Raw genomic sequence first — 20,951 nt, 5'->3', positions numbered from 1 at the left:
GATGTTGAGTAATGCTTTGCAGTGATGCTGAGGCTGCAGCGCGCAGCATACTCTGCGTCATTTTGCACACGTCACATCCTTGTTCCCATCTGCCTCGTGAGCCAGACGGCCAGGATGCTCCCAGGATGACAGAGGAGGAGAACTACAGGCGGTGGTGGACTGATCCGTACAAAGTGCGGGATCTGACTGGGAGCAGCCACCTCTCATGTCACCCCACCTTCTCCATCACACCTCCCCCCCCCCCCCCGCCAAGCCCGCAGACGATGAGGAACCCTGGAGGAGCTACTCAGCAGCCTGGAGTTCTGCATCTAGGGTATCAGCCAGGTGATCGTTATGGCTGTGCTTTTGGCAGGCAGATAACTATTCCAAAAAAAGCATTGGAAGCACTTGCATTTTCTGGGGAGGTCCTCCATGGTCAGTCTTCCATGGTCTCTCTTCTGGTCTTTGATAGATCACCTATTATTTAGAAGACTGAAAAAAATTATTGAGCCAAAGGAAAAAATATATATGGATTTTTTTTTTTTTTTAAAGGTGCTACTGTACATTCAGGAAACAAATTCCAAAGTGGATAAATGCTCATATTGCAAAGGTCTATATTGACCCAATTAGATATTGACTACATTTTAATTCTATATGCCTAATGATTAACGTACGGTATTGTATTTTGTACATTGCTGATTGGCATAGTGGAATGTAAATCCTAACGTGAAGTCAGTCTGGGCTCAGTGAGTCTTGATGAAGAGTTGTCACATGTAAGGTGCCCAGCCAAGGTATATATGGCTCAGATGGTTTTCATGATCTGTGGCCTCTTGAGTTAGGTAGTCGACATGTCCTTCAGAAGACAGCGGCAGACCTCTTATGCGATTCCTAGCCTTAATCACACCCTGCAGACGCTGTTCAATTTCAAGCATGTGGGTGTTTGCCTGAATACCAGGAAAAATTTGAAAAAACAAAACAAACATTATTCACAATATATAGTCATATATTATAAAATAACAGAGTAGCAAATAAATACATAATTATAATTTTCTTTTTCTGCATCTGATCGACGTTCTAACCCATCCTAAGACTCTCCTAATAAATTACTCAGGTGCAGGATCAGGATTATAGAATCTTTCAGAGCTGTTACCTTCTCCCTTGCAGTTTCGGTTTGTTTAACCAGCAGACGGGATGTTTAAAATCCCGTCGGGAGCGAGATAAGTATGCTATCCCCCCGCCCCAACCCCCTAACCATAACCTCCCCCCTTAGTGCATAACCCTAATCCGGTGGTGCCTAAACCTAACCCCCCTCCCCGCTGCCTAACCCTTACCCTCCTGTCTTATTGCCTAAACCTAACCTCCCCCCAGTGATACCTAACCCTAACCCCCCTCCCCCCATGGTCTAATCCCAATCCATGCATAAACCGGGAAGCGGTTACAATACCTCTAGTCAGGATCCCAGAGGTCACTATGCCGATACCAGAATCCTGACTGAAATACCGCCGCGCCACGGGCTTTTCTCTACCTGCAGCGAGCCACCATGGCCGCAGCAAGCCCGCAAGGGGCTTTTTAGTGCTCGCCCCGCTTCTGGCATACTAGTGGTCGGGATCCCGCTGTCAGACTACCAGGATTTCATACTAATCCCGCCTAAACCTAACCTCCCACCGCAGCCTATCACTTTCCCTTTCTGCCTGTGATTTTATTGTTATATTTTGTTATTTGCTATATACTTATACAGTGTTATGTGTGTTTGTAGCTGTCCTATGCACTGCATTGTGTACAATCTAATGCCTAATAAATAAACAATAATATTATTAATAAAGGTAAGTTACACAATACTGACCTTTTCATTGACAACGTCTCCAGTCTCACTGGCTTGAGTTTTGCTCCCGCTACGGACCAGTTTACTCCACTGAACCAGAGGATTACTCAGAAATGGCTTCAGTACCCTAAAAGCAATGCAGATTGGTGACTTTATTTTATAGATAATATAAGTTATGATATCAGACTTAAAAGAAAACTGAAACTTACAGTAATATAAAAAGCAGCACTTTTTAAATAAAATGACAGACATGAAACAATCTCTATGACATTGTTATGATCCAACGCTGCACTGGCTTATTAATACATTGATCCTGCGCAGTACCCAACAATTACATTATAATATACACTTATCAACTGGTAGTCTTCATGAACCATAACTATTGTATAGATGTACTGACTCATAGGCAAACACAGGGGGGTTTCTGGTTGCTGGAAACCCCCCTCCTCTTGGCAAGTGGCTCAAATTCTGACAACATTAGCAGTGTTATATAATACGATTACTAGAACTGCCGTCACATTATGCAATTTAAGGGACAGAGCAGAGCAGCTGCACATGCACAGTTGTAGCAGATTCTTCTATCCAGTTTGCTGTATGTGTAGATCTGAGTTTTCAATCAGTGCACTGGACCAGAGAGTAGCTACTAGAAAGAAAAGACAGGAGCCTTACCATGAGGTGGGAGAATTTGAGCTTAGAAAGTACAGAACTGCAAGTGCTCCTGAGGAAGCTGGATTATATTAACCAGCGAAACGCGCTGAGCCTCCTTGCCTGTTTTGACATCCACAATTTTGCCGGCACTTATTGGACTCTCCTGTGCTAAAGATCGGACTTTCTACTGCAGCATCCACCCACCTGGATCCGTTCCTTATTCCTAAGGACACTTCTAAAGGATCTTCCAGTACTCATGAGGTGGACAAAATCTGCATTTACATCACTGGTAACAACATCATGGTTACTTTTGTGCTGATAATAAATGTGTTTAAGTTTAAACAAGCCTTTCGGAGTTTTTAAATTCAATTGTTCTATTATGAGCAGCTAGTGCTGGTATTTTTGTCTTTTCTTTTGATCAACTTTCCGGGGAATTTACCACCCCTAACCAGCTGCTATTGATAGCGCACCCTAATTTTTTCTTTAATCTATTATGTTTGTGTATTTATTAATTATGGTATGTTTAACCTTATCCTGACCACTTATCTTATTTGTATTATTTAAATATGTTTGACATATAGTATAGACAACCTATAGTGTTAAATATCAATACTGTATTCCATACAGTATTCCGTATATAAAAAGACCAATGTTTACATTAATGTCTAGGGTTATTACCAGGTTCTTCTATCACTCCCCAAGACTCCCTCGCTTACTCCAATGTTCCACAGAGTGGGAGATTGTGGATTGCTTTTGGAAAACCCCCACTAAAAATCCTGCGTTTGCCACTGTGACTGGTCTGTTAAATAGCAATCTGGAACACAAAATACTATGACTAGGTGGATTGCATAAAATTTCTCTCACACTGTCATACAGGCATGAACTCCCTGTCAGGTCTCTTCCTGCTGCACTGCTGCCCATTGTGCATTCTCACTCTTATGTTGGCCTGCCCAGCTCATAGAAAAAGAAAGCAAAAAAAATTAAAACATATATGAAGTGGTATTTTTAAACATTTAAAAACGCATGAGGTCGTTCGGTATAAAGCTCTATACACTACTGGATACTTGGTAAATGGTAACGGATATGAGCGGCCTATTGTTGACAAACATTGCGTTATGAGCAAGCAGTTGCAAATTGCCATCCAGCATGATCTATAATCTCGCTCACATGCACTTTCTGGCTCTAACATCTGCACAATCTTTTCATGTTTCACAAATATTTTGTATTTCTCCTGCAGGGTCCACAGGTTATCCACAGTATAAACATTGGGATATGAGGTAGCATCAGCGGATTGGCACCAACGATCAAAGCTTTCGGCCTCCCAGAATGCAATATACCGGTCCCCTATGTCCCCTATATTCAGTTTTTTTGTTGGTGCGGCAGGAGCCGGGCCACGATCTTGGGCTGCTGATTTTGGCAGCCATAAGCTTGTCATTTAATTTATTTTTATAGTCTTATCTTTTTTTTGAGCTAGGTTTTATAAAAAGCATCTTACATGCACCTTAGAAAGAGTCGCTCCAACAACTCTCCGCTGGGTCGCGATAACACTTACCCACGTGTACAGTGCTGTTTCGGCGGGCGTCTGTGTCGGATGTACTAGCAAGTCCAGTGGACGTTACCAGGCTGTGGCCGGAGCACGGGGAGAATGTAAGGCATCGGTTCCGCTTAGCATGGGAGACGCAAGACACAGCCGCACTGTTTTCGGGAGAAGGCTACCGAACAGTAGCTGACGCGGCTGCCACCTTGGGTGCACCAGCGCTAGGCCCCAGGGATCAAAGGCTAGGGATTAGTGTAAGGCCGCGATCCCTGGGGTTGATGTCAGCAGTGGGGAGTGAGATGCTCCCCTGGTCGCCCCCCCCCCCCCCCCCCCATCCGGTTCATGACCAGTATCCTCCAATTTTCCCACTTGAACCGATTTCTCGCTTCCGTCTGAGACGCTGTGTATCTAAATGACCCAGGTGCAGCATAGGCGGCTGTGTGACTGGTGCATCGGTGTTCACTTGGCGTCTGTGTTCACTGTAGGTTCACTGGGCGTTTGTGTACACTATTAGAATCTGGATCCACTCAGCGTTCACTAACGTGTTGATCGATCCTGGAAGCGGGGTGAAGTCTCCCTGTATCCCACTCTCCTGAGCTGGGCGATACAGCACTAAGTGTCTACCTACCATTAAGTACGAGTAGTTGGATAAGTGCCTGATGCATATGAGTCTGTAAACTATTGTTGCTGTTTCTTTCGCTGTGCGACTGAATACGTTTAAAGTCCTATATAAGGTAATGCAATAATATGCTTCTCCTACATACCTGAAATGTATCTGTAGTTGAATATGTGCGTATATTGCTTATTATACTAATGTATAACCTGTGACTGATTGCTAGTGTGATTGCTGACTTTACTATTTCTGTCAGTTTCTGTGTATTCTGATCGTCAATACTGGTGCAAAGCAGGGAGGGATCAGATTTGATGTCACTTTAACATGTTTTAAAGTGATTTCAGTCACAAATTGGGTAGTTAACACTGTACAGGTGTGTGATTTGTTTATCATGTCTAAGAGAGGCAAGGGTGAGGAGGATACACTTGCCGCAGCAGCACCAACACTCATTTCACGTTTGTCTTACAAAGCTGGATTAACCTCTCAGATCTGGTTCAAAATAGGATTTTAATTACCGGTAAATCCTTTTCTTGTATTCCGTAGAGGATACTGCGGTTCCATTTAGTAACATGGGGTATAGACGAGTCCACTAGGACCCATGGGCACTTTAAGAGTTTGATAGTGTGGGCTGGCTCCTCCCTCTATGCCCCACCTACCAGACTCAGTCTAGGAAACTGTGCCCGAGGAGACGGACATACTTTGAGAGAAGGATAGATAAAGATAGTGGTGAGATTACAAACCAGCACACACATACAGAGGAAAGCCATGCTAACCCAACTTTAAACCGGAACAGCAACAGCTGAACCAACAATACTTAACCAAGTAACAGTGCAGGAAGAACAAAGCACCGGGCGGGCGTCCAGTATCCTCTACGGACTACGAGAAAAGGATTTACCGATAGGTAATTAAAATCCTATTTTCTCTTACATCCTAGAGGATACTGGGGTTCCATTTAGTACCATGGGCATGTACCAAAGATCCCAAACCGGGTGGGAGAGTGCTGAGGTTCCTGCAGAACTGATTGACCAAACTGAAGGTCCTCAGAGGCCAAAGTATCAAACTTGTAGAACTTAGCAAACGTGTTCGAACCAGACCAAGTAGCCCCTCGGCAGAGCTGTAAAGCCGAGACACCCCGGCAGCCGCCCAGGAAGAACCCACCGACCTAGTACAGCGGTCCTGTACAGATTTTGGAACCGGCAAACCTGCCGTGGAATAAGCATGCTGAATAGTGAGCCTGATCCAGCGTACAATTGTCTGCTTTGAAGCAGGACACCCAATTTTATTGGGATCATATAGAACAAACAGCGAGTCGGATTTCCTGTGACGAGCTGTCCTCTTTACGTATACCTTCAAAGCCCTCACAACATCCAAAGACTTTGAAGCAGCGGAAGTGTCAGTGATAACCGGAACCACAATAGGTTGGTTGATGTGAAATGCAGACATCACTTTCTGAGTTCAGCTCTGTCCTCATGGAAAATTAAATAGGAGCTCTTGTGAGACAAAGCCCCGACACACGTCTTGCTGAAGTCAAGGCCAACAGTGTGATGGTCTTCCATGTAAGACATTTTACGTCCACCTCCTGTAATGGTTCAAACCAGTCCGATTGGAGGAACTGCAGCACCAAATTGAGATCCCAAGGTGCCATGGGAGGCATAAAGGGAGGTTGTATGCGTAGAACACCTTTCAAAAACATCTGGTCCTCCGGGAGAGAAGCCAATTGTTTTTGAAAGAAAATGGACAAGGCCAAAATCTGGACTTTTATGGAGCCCAGACGTAGGCCCACATCCACACCTGCCTGCAGAAAAAGCAGGAAACGTCCCATGTGACATTCCACCGCAGAATAAGTTCTGCTTTTACACCAAAAGACGTATTTCTTCCAAATACGGTGGTAATGTTTAGATGATACCCCCTTCCTGGCTTGGATCATAGTTGGGATAACTTTATTAGGGATCCCTCTTCTGGCTAGAATTAGCCGTTCAACTTCCATGACATCAAATGTAGCCGCGGTAAATCCTGATAGACGAACGGGCCCTTTTGCAGAAGATCCTCGCGAAGAGGTAGAGGCCACGGATCTTCAAGGAGCATCTCCGAAAGGTATGCGTACCAGGCCCTTCTTGGCCAGTCCGGAGCAATGAGGATTACTTGAACCTTTTCCGTTTTATTCTTTTGAGAATTCTTGGGATCAGAGGAAATGGAGGAAAAACGTACACCATCTGATAGACCCATGGAGTCATCAGAGCATCTACCGCCACTGTCTGTGGGTCTCTCGACCTGGAACAATACCGCATGAGCTTCTTGTTGAGACGAGAGGCCATCATGTCGATTTGTGGATATTCCCACCAACGTGTCAAACGCCTGAACATTTCCGGGTGCAGGTCGTGTCTGCTGAGGAAGTCTGCTTCCCAGTTGTCTACTCCCGGAATGAAGACCACTGACAACGCCACAGCGTTTCTTTCTGCCCAGAGAATTCTTGACACCTCTGACATTGCTGCTCTGCTTTTCGTTCCGCCCTGTCAGTTTATGTACGTCACTGCCATTACATTGTCCGGCTGGACTTGAATGGCCCGATCCTGAAGAAGATAAGAGGCCTGCAGAAGGGCACTGTATATGGCCCTGAGTTTTAGAATGTTGATTGGAAGGACAACTTCCTGACTTGACCATCTTCCTTGAAACTGCACCCCCTGGGTGACTGCTCTCTAACCTCGGAGGCTTGCGTCCGTGGTTAACAGGATCCAGTCCTGTATTCCGAACCTCCCACTCTTGACATTGTGAGAGGTCTGTTGCCACCACAGAAGAGAGATCCTTGCTTTTGGCGACAGACGACTCCTCTGGTGCATGTGAAGATGCGATCCGGACCATTTGTCCAACAGATCGAGCTGACAGGGTCGTGCGGGAAACTTCCGTATTGAAGTACCTCATAAGAGCACACCATTTTTCCCAGAAGGCGAATGCATAGTTGCACCGGTATCTGGGTTGGCTTCAGGACATCCCGAACCTTCGACTGGATTATCAATGCCTTTTCCAATGGGAGGAACACTTTCTGCGACTCCGTGTCCAGTATCATTCCCAGGAATGGGAGCCTCCGTGTTGGTTCTAGGTGAGATTTCGGGAGGTTCAGAATCCACCCGTGATCCTGGAGAAGTTTGGTTGAGAGGCCAATGCTGTCCAACAACCTCTCCCTGGACGGCGCCTTTATCAGAAGATTATCCAGGTACGGAATTATGTTCACTCCCTGCTTGCGGAGTATAAACATAATCTCTGCCATCATTTTGGTAAACACCCTCGGTGCCATGGAGAGACCAAATTGGAGGTCCTGGAACTGGTAGTGACAGTTCTGTAGTGCAAACCGTAGATAAGCCTGATGAGGCGGCCAGATCAGAATGTGAAGGTACGCATTCTTGATATCCAGAGACACAAGGAATTCCCCTTACTCCAGACCTGAGATCACCGCTCTCAGAGACTCCATCTTCAACTTGAACACTCTTAAGAATGGGTTCAAGGACATGAGGTTCAAGTTGGAATAGTACCCCTTGTTGTGTAGATGAGGTGGAACTGGAACAATGACTTGAGTCTGTACCAATTTTTGGATGGCCTGCTGTAAAGTTATACTTGCCTCTTGTGAAGCTGGTTAGCCTGATTTGAAGAATCTGTGAGGTAGGAGCTCTTGGAACTCCAGTCTGTAGCCCTGGGAAATAAGATCTATTACCCAAGGATCCCGGCACGAATGTGACCAGTTGTGCTCCCACCTGACAGACCTCCAGGCCTCGCGGCCCACCAGCATGCTGAAGGCTTTGAGGAAGCAGAGCCTGAGCTCTGTTCCTGAACACCTGCAGCTGCTGGTTTGCGTGGTTTACCCCTTGCGCCTCTGGAGGCCGTAGAACACCTCTGGATTTTCCCTTAAAGTTGGTCCAAAAGGACTGTACATTTGAAGCTGAATAAGCTTTCCTGGCTGGGGGAGCTGGAGAAGGAAGATACGTAGACTTACCTGCAGTACCTTTGGAGATCCATTTGTCTAGTTCATCTCCAAACAAGGCCTCTCCTGTGAATGGTAGGCATTCCACGCCATTCCTGGAGTCCGCATCAGCAGTCCACTGGCGTAGCCACAAGCCCCTGCGTGCCGACACTGCCATAGCGGTGGTACGTGCATTAAGCAAACCAATCTCTTTTATGGCTTCTACCATAAAGTTTGCAGAGTCCTGTATATACTGCAGGAGTAAAACAACATCCTACCTAGACAAGAAATCTAACCCCTCAATTAGGTTACCTAACCATTTAGCAATGGCTTTTGTGATGCACGCACATGCAATAGTGGGTTTTTGGGCCACCCCAGCCAGTGTGTACAATGATTTGAGTGTAGTCTCAATTTTACGATCAGCCGTATCTTTTAGGGAGGCTGCACCAGGGATAGGCAATACAATTTTCCCATTTTTTCCTATCCGGAGGAAAATGAAAAGATTAGAGCAACCTTTTAGGGATTTAAAATTTCTTATCAGGGTTTACCCATGGTTCTTCAAACAGGGTATTCAATTCCTTTGACCCAGGAAAAGTGACTGAGGACTTCTTTTTTACATTAAAATAAGATTCCTCACACTCCTCTGACACCTTATCAGGAATTTGCAGAACATCTCTGATAGCCTCTATAAGAGCCTCTATTCCCTGTGACAGAGTAGCATCCCCCCCCCCCCCCCCCCCCCCTCCAAATCCACCTCACCCTCCTCCATATCTGACCCATCAGCGTCAGAGTCGGACTGCAGGATATGGGCCAGAGATCGTTTTTGCGGACAAATGGGAGTGGATTGAGACGCTGGTTTGGGGACTGAGTCTCTGTTCATAAACTCATCCACAGTCTGTCTTAAGTATTGCGTCTCTTTCTCATTGCGGGATAGCTTTGTAGAAATATTTGAGATCATTCCCTTAAGGGAATTAACCCACGCCGGTTCAGCCCTGCTATTCTGGGAAGGTGCACGGCCCTGAATACCCAGTAGTGAGCCCCCTGGTGAAGGGGAACACTCCGCTGTACAAGAAACACACTCTTTGCCTGACATAATGTAACTGTGACAGCACACACACAGGAAAAGATTAAGCACAATTAACTCACAAAGAGCCCTTCAGGGAGACACAGAGTAATTTGGAGCCACACCCACCGCACCCTTATCGCTAATGCCAAGCTTAGCTGGGTCGCAGACTAAGTACCTTGATAGGGGACTTAGTACACTAATAATCGCTCCCCCCCTGCTATGACCCCCTGGTACCGCTGAGGTAATCTGGAGTCACACTGGAGAAGCTGAGCGTCTCTGTCAGTCAGCGTCTGTGTCCACTGCAGAGGGAAAATGGCACTGGTGAGCTGCTGGATCCTCTCATAGTGAAGCCCCGCCCCTTCAATGACGCGCAATCTTCCTGCTTTATTTACACTGACTGAGGTAATCTGTTGCTTAAAATGGAGAGAAAACCGTTTTAAGGCTGTTTTTGCCAGTGTGGGTACTGTGTACAGTGTACTGAGACGCAGCTGTGTACTGGGTCTGGAGATGCATTCCGCCCTGGTTAGAAGCCGTGCGTCTCTGTATCCTCATGCCATCATAATGGCCGGCGACCCGCTAGTCGGGACGCTGGCTTAGTACTCATCACTCTTCTTTCTTCTGGCTCTGTTAGGGGTGGCGGTGTGCTGCGGGAAGGTACGCTCACCATGGTGGGGCTTGCGAATAGGTCCCTCAGGAGCTCAGTGTCCTGTCAGCAGGGAACGGGACCATTAACCCTTCAGGAGGCTGCCCCCCCCCCAAGTCCCACGAAGCAGGCAGGCTGGTTCCATCCAGCCTTGCCTAAAAAATAACAAACATATAAAATAAATGCAGAAAACTCTTCAGGAGCTTCCATAAGCATGACCGGCTCCTCCGGGCACATTTTCTAAACTGAGTTTGGTAGAAGGGGCATAGAGGGAGGAGCCAGTGCACAATATCAAATTCTTAAAGTGCCTATGGCTCCTAGTGGACCCATCTATACCCCACGGTACTAAATGGAACCCCAGTATCTTCTAGGACGTAAGAGAAAATGGATTACAGTATGTGCAAACTGTTTTAGTTTTCACCAAAGCCTCCTGAATAATTCAAGGCAGGTACAGGTTCAAGTTGAACCCCCATGGTTACTTTTGCACAGACATTATCCAGTATAGCTGGGCGGATAATGGGGGTTATTCTGAGTTGATCGCTAGCTGATGTTGTTCGCAGTCTAATATTTAGGAACTGAATTTATTATAACTGTCAGATTGCCTGTCGTTTCCTATAACAATGGGATTGGACTAATTAGTCATTCATCAGATTCCAGGGCGTTTTTATTTGCCCAGGAACAAGTCAGCCTATTTACTAAGAGGTGGGGAGAGGATCAGTGCCGCGGGTCGCTGTAATTAGCGGCTATTGCCGAGCCGCTCAGCAAGCGCTAACCAGTAAGAAGGGGAGATGCGCTGCAGCTGCCTGTAATTAGCGGCCGCCGCTCACAGACTTGATGGACATAACGGACAGGGATTTGAATTCCCTGTCTGGATAAAAGCATTGGTCTATCCAATGTTACTCTCCTCGGATTGGCCATGAGCTACAATAAATATGCTTCCTGAGGCGGGCGCTCAATACTATAAGCCCTGACGAAGCTTAACAAAGTGAAATGCGCATCGGCTTTGCTGTGCGCTGTCAGTACTAAAATCATCATGTATTAATAACCTGTGCATATCAAAATCATTAGTAAGGGTTACTACTTAGATTAAACGATACATGCTGGCATAGTGTATACAGAAGATAGGAGGGTTTCCTCCCAGTGCTAGCCACCTACGATACATCATGTATATGAGAGACATATGGTATATGATGGCTCTCTTATGAGGAAGGAGAGTTATTTGAGGTTGTGAATAAATTGAGCCTGTTTGTAATAAACTTTACAACACATATCAAGGTGTTAACTGTTAACGTGAGCCTGTGCTGCATGGCAATACCAGCCAGATATTCAGGCAGCAACAGGGGCTTGAATTGCTACATCCATATATGACAGATTCTAACAAGCTACTAACACCTCTGAAATTTTGGCATGCTCGATTTATTGTTAGCACACATCACTGGGACAATAACAAACAGTGATTATGTAAGGGTGTTATTACCAATCTGGGAATTATATGTGTTTGGATTAGCTGTTTATGCAAGACAGCATTATCTGCAATAGTATCAAAATGCATATATAAATCCCATGTTTCCTTCCTATATAATCCAATGAATAGGTGCTCAAGCAGGTTCACTTTTGAGCTAGTACTGTGTGAATCTGATTAAAATAAGCCATTTATACCTCTGAAAAATTTGATATGCTCCATTTATAGTGAACACATACCACTGGGATCAAATTAAACAGTGGTTATGAAAGGAGAGAATTACCAACTTTTTAATCATATGTGTCTGGGTCAGCTGTATATTTAAGACAGCAGTATCTGCAGCAGAGAGGTGCTTAAGCAGGCTTATTTTTAAGATAGTACTGTGCGAAATTGCAAGTCTCATCGAGGATATTGCTATAATAGCAGGATATCAATGAAGGAGTAGTGGCTAGTGAGCACACATTCCAATAGGGGTAATTTATAATACCCAATATCAAAGAACAATTTGTCAGCATGTAATCGTATACCGGCATTAATGAAGGCAATAATAACCTCATGTTTATAACAGACAGATAAACTATCATCCGGATATTTGCAGTGTTGTTCCTAACATTCTCATCACTTTACTATATAGCAACAAATGTTGCATTGTGATCTACAAAATTGAGAATTCATCAGAAATGTTACAACACTGATACATTCTGTAACCCTGTATAAACATTACTGGCTAGAAAGAGTCAGTGGTTGTTTCAACAAATTAAATAAACCATTTAAAAATTCCTTGAATCACAGGTATTTATTGATCCATAAATCAAGACAGCGTACTAGCACTTTCTTTTAAATACATCTTTATACACATAAATTTAATTTATTTTTTCTTACACGTTATTCTGTCTCTATTGTTTTAATATTTCACTCATTTGTCCCCTTTAAAATAAAGGGGACATATAATACATCATATGTGGTAACAATAAAGGTACTTATATCACATGTGGGCAGGGGCGGATCCAGAAGAAAATGAAAGGGGGGGCACCATAATATGGGAACAGTAATAGTTATATTTACATGCACCTAAGGCACGCGTGCTCCCAGATAAGGAGTGTGGTTCTCCTTTTGAAAAATAAAATAAAAAAGAAGTGTCAGTGATCGCGCTGAGCCCCAAAAAAAGTGGGTCCCACGGACCCCTCACTTTTAAAAATTGGGGTCCTATCTGTCCTTTTCTGGGTCCCATCGGAATGAAGGTTCATATTAATCTTATTAATTATTCAAATATAAAAACAGACTTGATTTGGACACTACAAAAGTATTGCGAGGGGGAGGAGGGGGTGACAATGCTGCTGGGCTGTGTAGCCAACAGGACACTCTGCCCCAGAGCTGTAACTAGACATTTCAGTGCCCGTTGACAGAAAGTAAATTGGTGGTCCCCCTGCCATATTTCAAACCAAGGACAGTGCGTGCCTTCGAATTTAGGGGTGTGGCTTCATGGGGAAAGAGCATGGCCACATAACAGTACCAATTCACATTACACCACACAGGTAGAGCACGTTATATACACATTGCACCAGCTAGAGCACGTTACACACATTGCGCCAGTTAGAACACCCTATACACATTGCGCCAGGTAGAGCACGTTACACACATTGCACCAGGTAGAGCACGTTACATACACTGCACCAGGTAGAGCACGTTATACACACTGCGCCAGGTAGAGCACGTTATACACACTGCACCAGGTAGAGCACGTTACACACACTGCGCCAGGTAGAGCACGATACACACACTGCACCAGGTAGAGCACGTTATACACACTGCGCCAGGTAGAGCACATTATACACACTGCGCCAGGTAGAGCACATTATACACACTGCGCCAGCTAGAGCACATTATACACACTGCGCCAGGTAGAGCACGTTATACACACTGCGCCAGGTAGAGCACGTTACACACACTGCACCAGGTAGAGCACGTTACACACACTGCGCCAGGTAGAGCACATTATACACACTGCGCCAGGTAGAGCACGTTACACACACTGCGCCAGGTAGAACACGTTACACACACTGCGCCAGGTAGAACACGTTATACAGACAGAGCCAGGTAGAACACGTTATACACACTGCACCAGTTACAACACGTTATACACACTGCACCAGGTAGAGCACGCTATACAGATTGCGCCAGGTAGAGCACGTTATACACAATGCGCCAGGTAGAGCACGTTACACACACTGCGCCAGGTAGAGCACGTTACACACACTGCGCCAGGTAGAGCACATTATACACACTGCGCCAGGTAGAGCACGTTACACACACTGCGCCAGGTAGAACACGTTACACACACTGCGCCAGGTAGAACACGTTATACAGACAGAGCCAGGTAGAACACGTTATACACACTGCACCAGTTACAACACGTTATACACACTGCACCAGGTAGAGCACGCTATACAGATTGCGCCAGGTAGAGCACGTTATACACAATGCGCCAGGTAGAGCACTTTACACACACTGCGCCAGGTAGAGCACGTTACACAAACTGCACCAGGTAGAGCACGTTATATAGATTGCGCCAGCTAGAACACATTATATAGATAGCGCCAGGTAGAACACGTTATATAGATTGCGCCAGGTAGAGCACGTTATATAGATTGCGCCAGGTAGAACACGTTATACACACTGCACCAGGTAGAACACGTTACACACATTGCACCAGTTAGTGTTCTATACACATTGCGCCAGGTAGAGCATGTTATACACGTTTTATATGGTACTAGGGAGTAGCGACAGAGGTAGCAGGGAGAAGGGACAGAGAGAGGCACCAGGAAATAGGGACAGAGGTAGTAGGGACAGAGATAGGCACCAGGGAATAGGGACAGAGAGAGCAAGGAGTAGGGACAGAGGCACCAGGGGGTAGGGACAGAGAGAGGCACCAGGGGGTAGGGACAAAGGTAGCAAGGAGTAGGGACAGAGGCACCAGGGGGTAGGGACAGAGGCACCAGGGGGTAGGGACGGAGCCGGCACCAGGGGGTAGGGACGGAGCCGGCACCAGGGGGTAGGGACGGAGGCAGCAGGGGGAAGGGACGGAGGCAGCAGGGGGAAGGGACGGAGGCACCAGGGGGTAGGGACAGAGGCACCAGGGGGTAGGGACAGAGGCACCAGTAGGTAGGGACAGAGGCACCAGGGGGTAGGGACAGAGGCACCAGGGGGTAGGGACAGAGGCACCAGGGGGTAGGGACAGAGAGGCAGGAGAGTGTGCAGCCAGAAACCCCACCAAATAACTCCCTCCAGGGACCAGGCCCCCACCGCTTACCATGGACACTGTGAGCAGCAGCGCTGTCAGGCCGGGGGGTATAGTCCGATCCGTATGAGGCCACAATGCCGCCAGCATGGAGTCACAGGATGCGGCCAGGGGGGAGCGGAAAACGCGGAGGGGGCGGCCGCATGGTTGAGGAGGGAGAAGAGGGGAATCAGCGGGGAGTGCGGCGGCATCCAGCCGGGGGACCAGGGACCGAACTGCCCCGACCTCAGGTACAGCAGCGGAGTTCATCGTGGGGGGGAGAGCATGCGGAGCAGAGGAGGAGGGGAGGGCGGGAGATCACACTCTTCATGGCCTCCGCCTCTTCCAAGTTCCTCCCTCCGTTCCGTCCCTCCCACCAGACTGATTGACAGGACAGGACAGCGCTGCGGCTCACAGCGCGTCCTGAGTGAGTCGGGACCCGGCTTTTTTTATGTTTTGTGTCCCCATATCAATTCCTGGGTAACGACAGGGGGGGGCACGGGCCCGAGTGCCCCCCCCCCCCCCCTGGATCCGCCAATGCATGTGGGTATTAAGAATCTTTTTCGTAGTTTACACTATTACTAATAAAATATCTGAATAAATTATATTTGTAATCAAAAAATAATTCAGGGAATGAGTGCTGCTATTAAAAGTTGATTTGCTTTTCTTCTTTCTCTTTAAATCTGTATATTTAGATCAACAAGCAGCACCACTTTAATACAATTGTGTTGAAATATTTGTTTGGTCAGCACAATACGTTATATCATAAATATTCCCTACAAAGGATCATTTATCTATAATCTGGTGCGGGAGTCTCTCTAACTTGAAACATTTGTAGGAGTATGACCTTGTGTCATAAACCCGTTTTTAGTCATGTTGTACAGTGCCACATACATATAATGCCCCAGTACAGTGCCACATACATATAAAAATGCCAATAAATGGGTGCCTCCACAGTGCCAGATACATATACCCCCCTCCACAGTGCCTGATACACATATGTCCACACAGTGCCAAATAAATATATGCCCCCAGTGCCAGATACACATGCCCCACAGAACCAGATACACATGCCCCCACAGTGCCAGCTATGCCCCCAGTGCCAGATACACATGTTCCCACAGTGCCAGCTATGCCCCCAGTGCCAGATAGACATGCCCCCACAGTGCCAGATATGCCCCCAGTGCCAGATACACATGTCCCCACAGTGCCAGCTATGCCCCCAGTGCCAGATACACATGCCCCCACAGTGCCAGATATGCCTCCAGTGCAGATACACATGTCCTAACAGTGCCAGATATACCCCCAGTGCCAGATACACATGTCCACACAGTGCCAGCTATGCCCCCAGTGCCAGATACACATGTCCTAACAGTGCCAGATATGCCCCCAGTGCCAGATACACATGTCCTAACAGTGCCAGATATGGCCCCAGTGCCAGATATGCCCCCCCCAGTGCCAGCTACACGTGCTTACAGTGCCAGATATGCCCCCAGTGCCAGCTACACATGTCCTTACAGTGCCAGATATACCCCCGTGCAGATACACATGTCCCCACAGTGCCAGCTAAGCCCCCAGTGCAGATACACATGCCCCCACAGTGACAGCTATGCCCCCAGTGCAGATACACATGCCCCCAGTGACAGCTATGCCCCCAGTGCAGACACACATGCCCCCACAGTGCCAGCTATGCCCCCAGTGCAGAGACTCATGACCCCACAGTGTCAGCTATGCCCCCAGCGCAGAGACACATGCCCCCCACAGTGCCAGCTATGCCCCCTATGCCCCCAGTGCAGATACACTTGCCCCCACAGTGCCAGCTTTGGCCACAGTGCAGATACATGTCCCCACAGTGGCTCACACCCCCCCCCCCTCCAAGTGTTGCTCACCATGCTGCTGCTGCTGTTGTGGGGGAGGCGAGGAGAGCGCGCACCTCTCCTGTTCCTCTGACTCCGGTGGCAGTGTATATCTTCAATTCAGCGCCTGCCTGTGAGCCCACAGTGACAGCTATGCCCCCAGTGCAGATACACATGCCCCCAGTGACAGCTATGCCCCCAGTGCAGACACACATGCCCCCACAGTGCCAGCTATGCCCCCAGTGCAGAGACTCATGACCCCACAGTGTCAGCTATGCCCCCAGCGCAGAGACTCATGCCCCCACAGTGCCAGCTATGCCCCCAGTGCAGATACACATGCCCCCAGTGACAGCTATGCCCCCAGTGCAGACACACATGCCCCCACAGTGCCAGCTATGCCCCCAGTGCAGAGACTCATGACCCCACAGTGTCAGCTATGCCCCCAGCGCAGAGACTCATGCCCCCACAGTGCCAGCTATGCCCCCAGCGCAGATACACATGCCCCCACAGTGCCAGCTATGGCCCCAGTGCAGATACACATGCCCCCACAGTGCCAGCTATTCCCCGAGCGCAGACACACATGCCCCCACAGTGCCAGCTATGCCCCCAGCGCAGATACACATGCCCCCACAGTGCCAGCTATGCCCCCAGCGCAGACACACATGCCCCCCACAGTGCCAGCTATGCCCCCTATGCCCCCAGTGCAGATACACTTGCCCCCACAGTGCCAGCTTTGGCCACAGTGCAGATACATGTCCCCACAGTGGCTCACACCCCCCCCCCCCCCCCTCCAAGTGTTGCTCACCATGCTGCTGCTGCTGTTGTGGGGGAGGCGAGGAGAGCGCGCACCTCTCCTGTTCCTCTGACTCCGGTGGCAGTGTATATCTTCAATTCAGCGCCTGCCTGTGAGCCAATCAGAGCTCGCGATCCGGCAGCCAATCAGGAGCCTTAGCTGCCGGACCGCGAGCTCTAATTGACTCATGGTCCAGCACCGAATTGAAGCTAGACATCGCCGCAGGAGTCAGGGCAGGAGAGGCACGCGCTGCGTTCTCCTCCCCTCTCCTCACACGCCGCTGAGAGTCCTTTGAAGTAGCGCAGTGGTGGCCAGGAGCGGATCGAGCCGCATGCGGACGATGAAAGAGCCGCATGCGGCTCGAGAGCCGCGGGTTGGCCACCCCTGGTCTAGGAGCATTACTGATTCATCCTTTTATTATTCGGAATTAGGACGTTTGGGTATTCTCTGAGAGGCATACAAACGTCCGTGTGTTGCCATTCAGGTAGACTCAATTTTTTCCATCTTATGTCACTATCCCATGTGTGTTTTAATTTTTTCTGTATTAAATTTTTAAGTATTCTAAAGTCCTTGTCTGGTCCTTTTTATTTTTGTGTGCATCAATCCTGGAGAGTGAGTGTTAAATCACTACCTCCAATAAATAGCACACAGTTGGAGGATGCAGTAAAGAAACCCCTATGAGAGTAAAACTGCTACGTGCTATGTGAGTACGGTACGTCCCATAAGAGGGATCACTGTGTGAAGGTGTGTGTATGGTTTGCTTATCCACATTTCTGGTGATTGGTGGTCAAAGATATCTTTATGGGAGTTATTCACCGTTTCATAGTGTGAGTTTGGTATGCAGATCTTCTATCACACTGATCCTTTCCAGCTCACGTCGGTGTAATCGCTTTATCACAAACGTACTACACTATGCATTTTGTATTTGGTTTTCTTTGAGGTATATTCCCTACTGAAGGAACCATATGCTTATATGAACAGAAGTTAACAAGTTCTTCACAAGCTAGGCATCGATTGCAAAGGATACATCCTGAAAAGGTCATATTTGGACATTCATTTATGTTGGAACGGGACTGAGCGCTATCTATACTCCATTTGTTTTTTGTTTGCATATATAGGGATTTGGTGGTCCCTTTTTGTGTATAGAGCTGCATAGGTCCTTTTTTTGCGCCTTGGGACTGTTTATTTTTTGTATTTCCAGGCCATCAGCCTGATGGTGCGGGCCTCCACCTGTGGGATCCCGGGGTGGGAGGCCGACTTCTTCATTTTGCACAGATCTGGCAGCAGTCTACCACAGATGCCTCGGTGCAAGAAGTGATATCTCACGGTTATGGGTTTGCCTTCACGAAACACCCTTCTCAAAGGTTTTTTGTACCAGCCCATCTTCGGTGGAAACAAAGGCCAGGGCTTTGCAAGAAGCAGTTCAGAAGTTGCTTCAGTCAGGAGTGATAATTCCAGTTCCTCCTGCGCAACGAGGACAAGGTTTTTATTCCAACCTGTCCAGAAGCCAAATGGGTCGTTCCGGCTTATACCCATTCTCAAAGTGCTGAACAAATACATTTGGGTGCCTCGTTTTCATATGGAGACTTTACATTCCATTATTTTGGCCATGGAGCCAGAGGATTTTATGGTTTCCCTGGATATCCAGGATGCTTACCTACATGTTTCTATAGCACTATCCCATCAGTGCAATCTCAGGTTTGCTATCCTCCAGCAACATTTTCAGTTTCAGGCCCTACCATTTGGACTGGCCACAGCTCCCAGAGTGTTCACCAAAATTATGGTGGTAATGGCGGCTTATCTCCATCAGCAGGGGATAAGGATTTTTCCATACCTCGATGACTTTTTAATCCTGGCACAATCTCAGGAATTGCTTGTGTCATCTGCAACAGACAATAGCTTGTTTGCAGAGACACGGTTGGCTCATAAATTGGGCAAAGTCATCCCTTGTTCCATCACAATAGATGATTCACTTGGGGGCTGTGTTGGATTTGAGTCTTCAGAGAGTCATTTTACCGCTGAACAAAATAACCAAAATTCAGTCGAGGGTCCAGGAGCTGCTACACAGTCAAAGGGTATCCATTCACGCAGCAATGCATGTGATGGGATCTATGGTGTCGACGATCGACATGGTGGAGTATGCTCAATTCCATTTGAGGCCTCTATAACGTATGATCTTTTCCAAATGGAATGGGTTACATCAGATGATAAAAACGCAGACTATGGTACTTCCTCTGGAAGTAAGGAAGTCATTAGCCTGGTGGCTACAGACATCCCATCTGGACAAAGGGAGACCCTTTTGGATATCAGATTGGGAAGTTCTGACAACAGATGCCAGTCTTCAGGGCTATGGAGTGGTGTCAGGAAGAAGTTGCTTCCAAGGGCAGTGGACCAAGAAAGAAAGTTGCTTGCCAATTAATATATTGGAACTCCGGGCCATACGTATTGCACTCATTTAGGCAAAGGGCATCCTTCAGGGGAAACCAGTTCAAATTCACTCAGACAATGCAACAGCAGCAGTGTACCTCATTTGTTAGGGAGGAACTCTCAGCCAAAAAGCAATGAAGGAGGTAAGACCCATGTTAAGCCTTGTCCGCAGTGTTCATTTCGGGAGTTCTAAACTGGGAAGCTGATTTTCTCAGTCGACATGCCATTCATGCAAACGAATGGGCTTTATACCCCGAGGTCTTCCAAACTCTGGTGAACAAGTGGGGGTTACCAGAGATAGATCTCATGGCATCCTGTCAGAACAACAAAGTTCCTGCATACGTGTCAAGAACAAAGGATCCCAGAGCGACCTTAGTGTATGCTCTATCAGTAAGATGAGATTTTCGTCTGACCTATGTGTTTCCACCGATCGCTCTGTTGCTCAGAGTAAATCAAGGAAAGGGCGCCGTGATACTAATAGCTCCGGCTTGGCCCAGAAGACATTGGTACACAGATCTGCAGAGGCTGTCGATGGATGCTCCATTCCTACTCCCTCAACATCCAGATCTACTGTCTCAGGGTCCTTGCTATTACAAGCACCTGGATCGACTGTCTTTGACGACGTGACTGTTGAGACTTCCATCCTGAAAGCAAGAGGATTCTCAAAACAGGTAATTCAAACAATGCTCAGAGCAAGGAAACCCTCCTCAACTCGCATTTATCACCGAATATGGCAAGCCTATATTCAATGGTGCAGTGACCGAAAATTTTACCCTAGGTCTTTCAGAGTTTCCAGAGTCCTAGCATTCCTTCAGGCAGGAATGGACAAAGGTTTACGGGTGGCTTCCTTGAGAGTGCAGGTGTCAGCATTGACTG

The 20,951-nt window shown here is 47.4% G+C and overlaps 1 long non-coding RNA gene across 1 annotated transcript; it reads right to left on the bottom strand.

The window, feature by feature from the left end:
- Positions 1 to 671: 671 nt before the first annotated feature.
- On the bottom strand, positions 672 to 16,947 carry LOC134911316 (uncharacterized). The gene is made up of 3 exons (XR_010176474.1): positions 16,889 to 16,947; positions 1,823 to 1,928; positions 672 to 923 (listed from the first exon to the last, which is right to left on the bottom strand). It is a non-coding gene; the product is annotated as an uncharacterized LOC134911316 (long non-coding RNA).
- Positions 16,948 to 20,951: the final 4,004 nt, after the last annotated feature.

The sequence above is a fragment of the Pseudophryne corroboree genome, chromosome 4 (assembly GCF_028390025.1).
Source record: "Pseudophryne corroboree isolate aPseCor3 chromosome 4, aPseCor3.hap2, whole genome shotgun sequence".
Lineage (NCBI taxonomy): Eukaryota > Metazoa > Chordata > Amphibia > Anura > Myobatrachidae > Pseudophryne > Pseudophryne corroboree.
The sequence above is the reverse complement of the archived record's forward strand: the minus strand, read 5'-3'. Positions and strand labels throughout refer to the sequence as shown.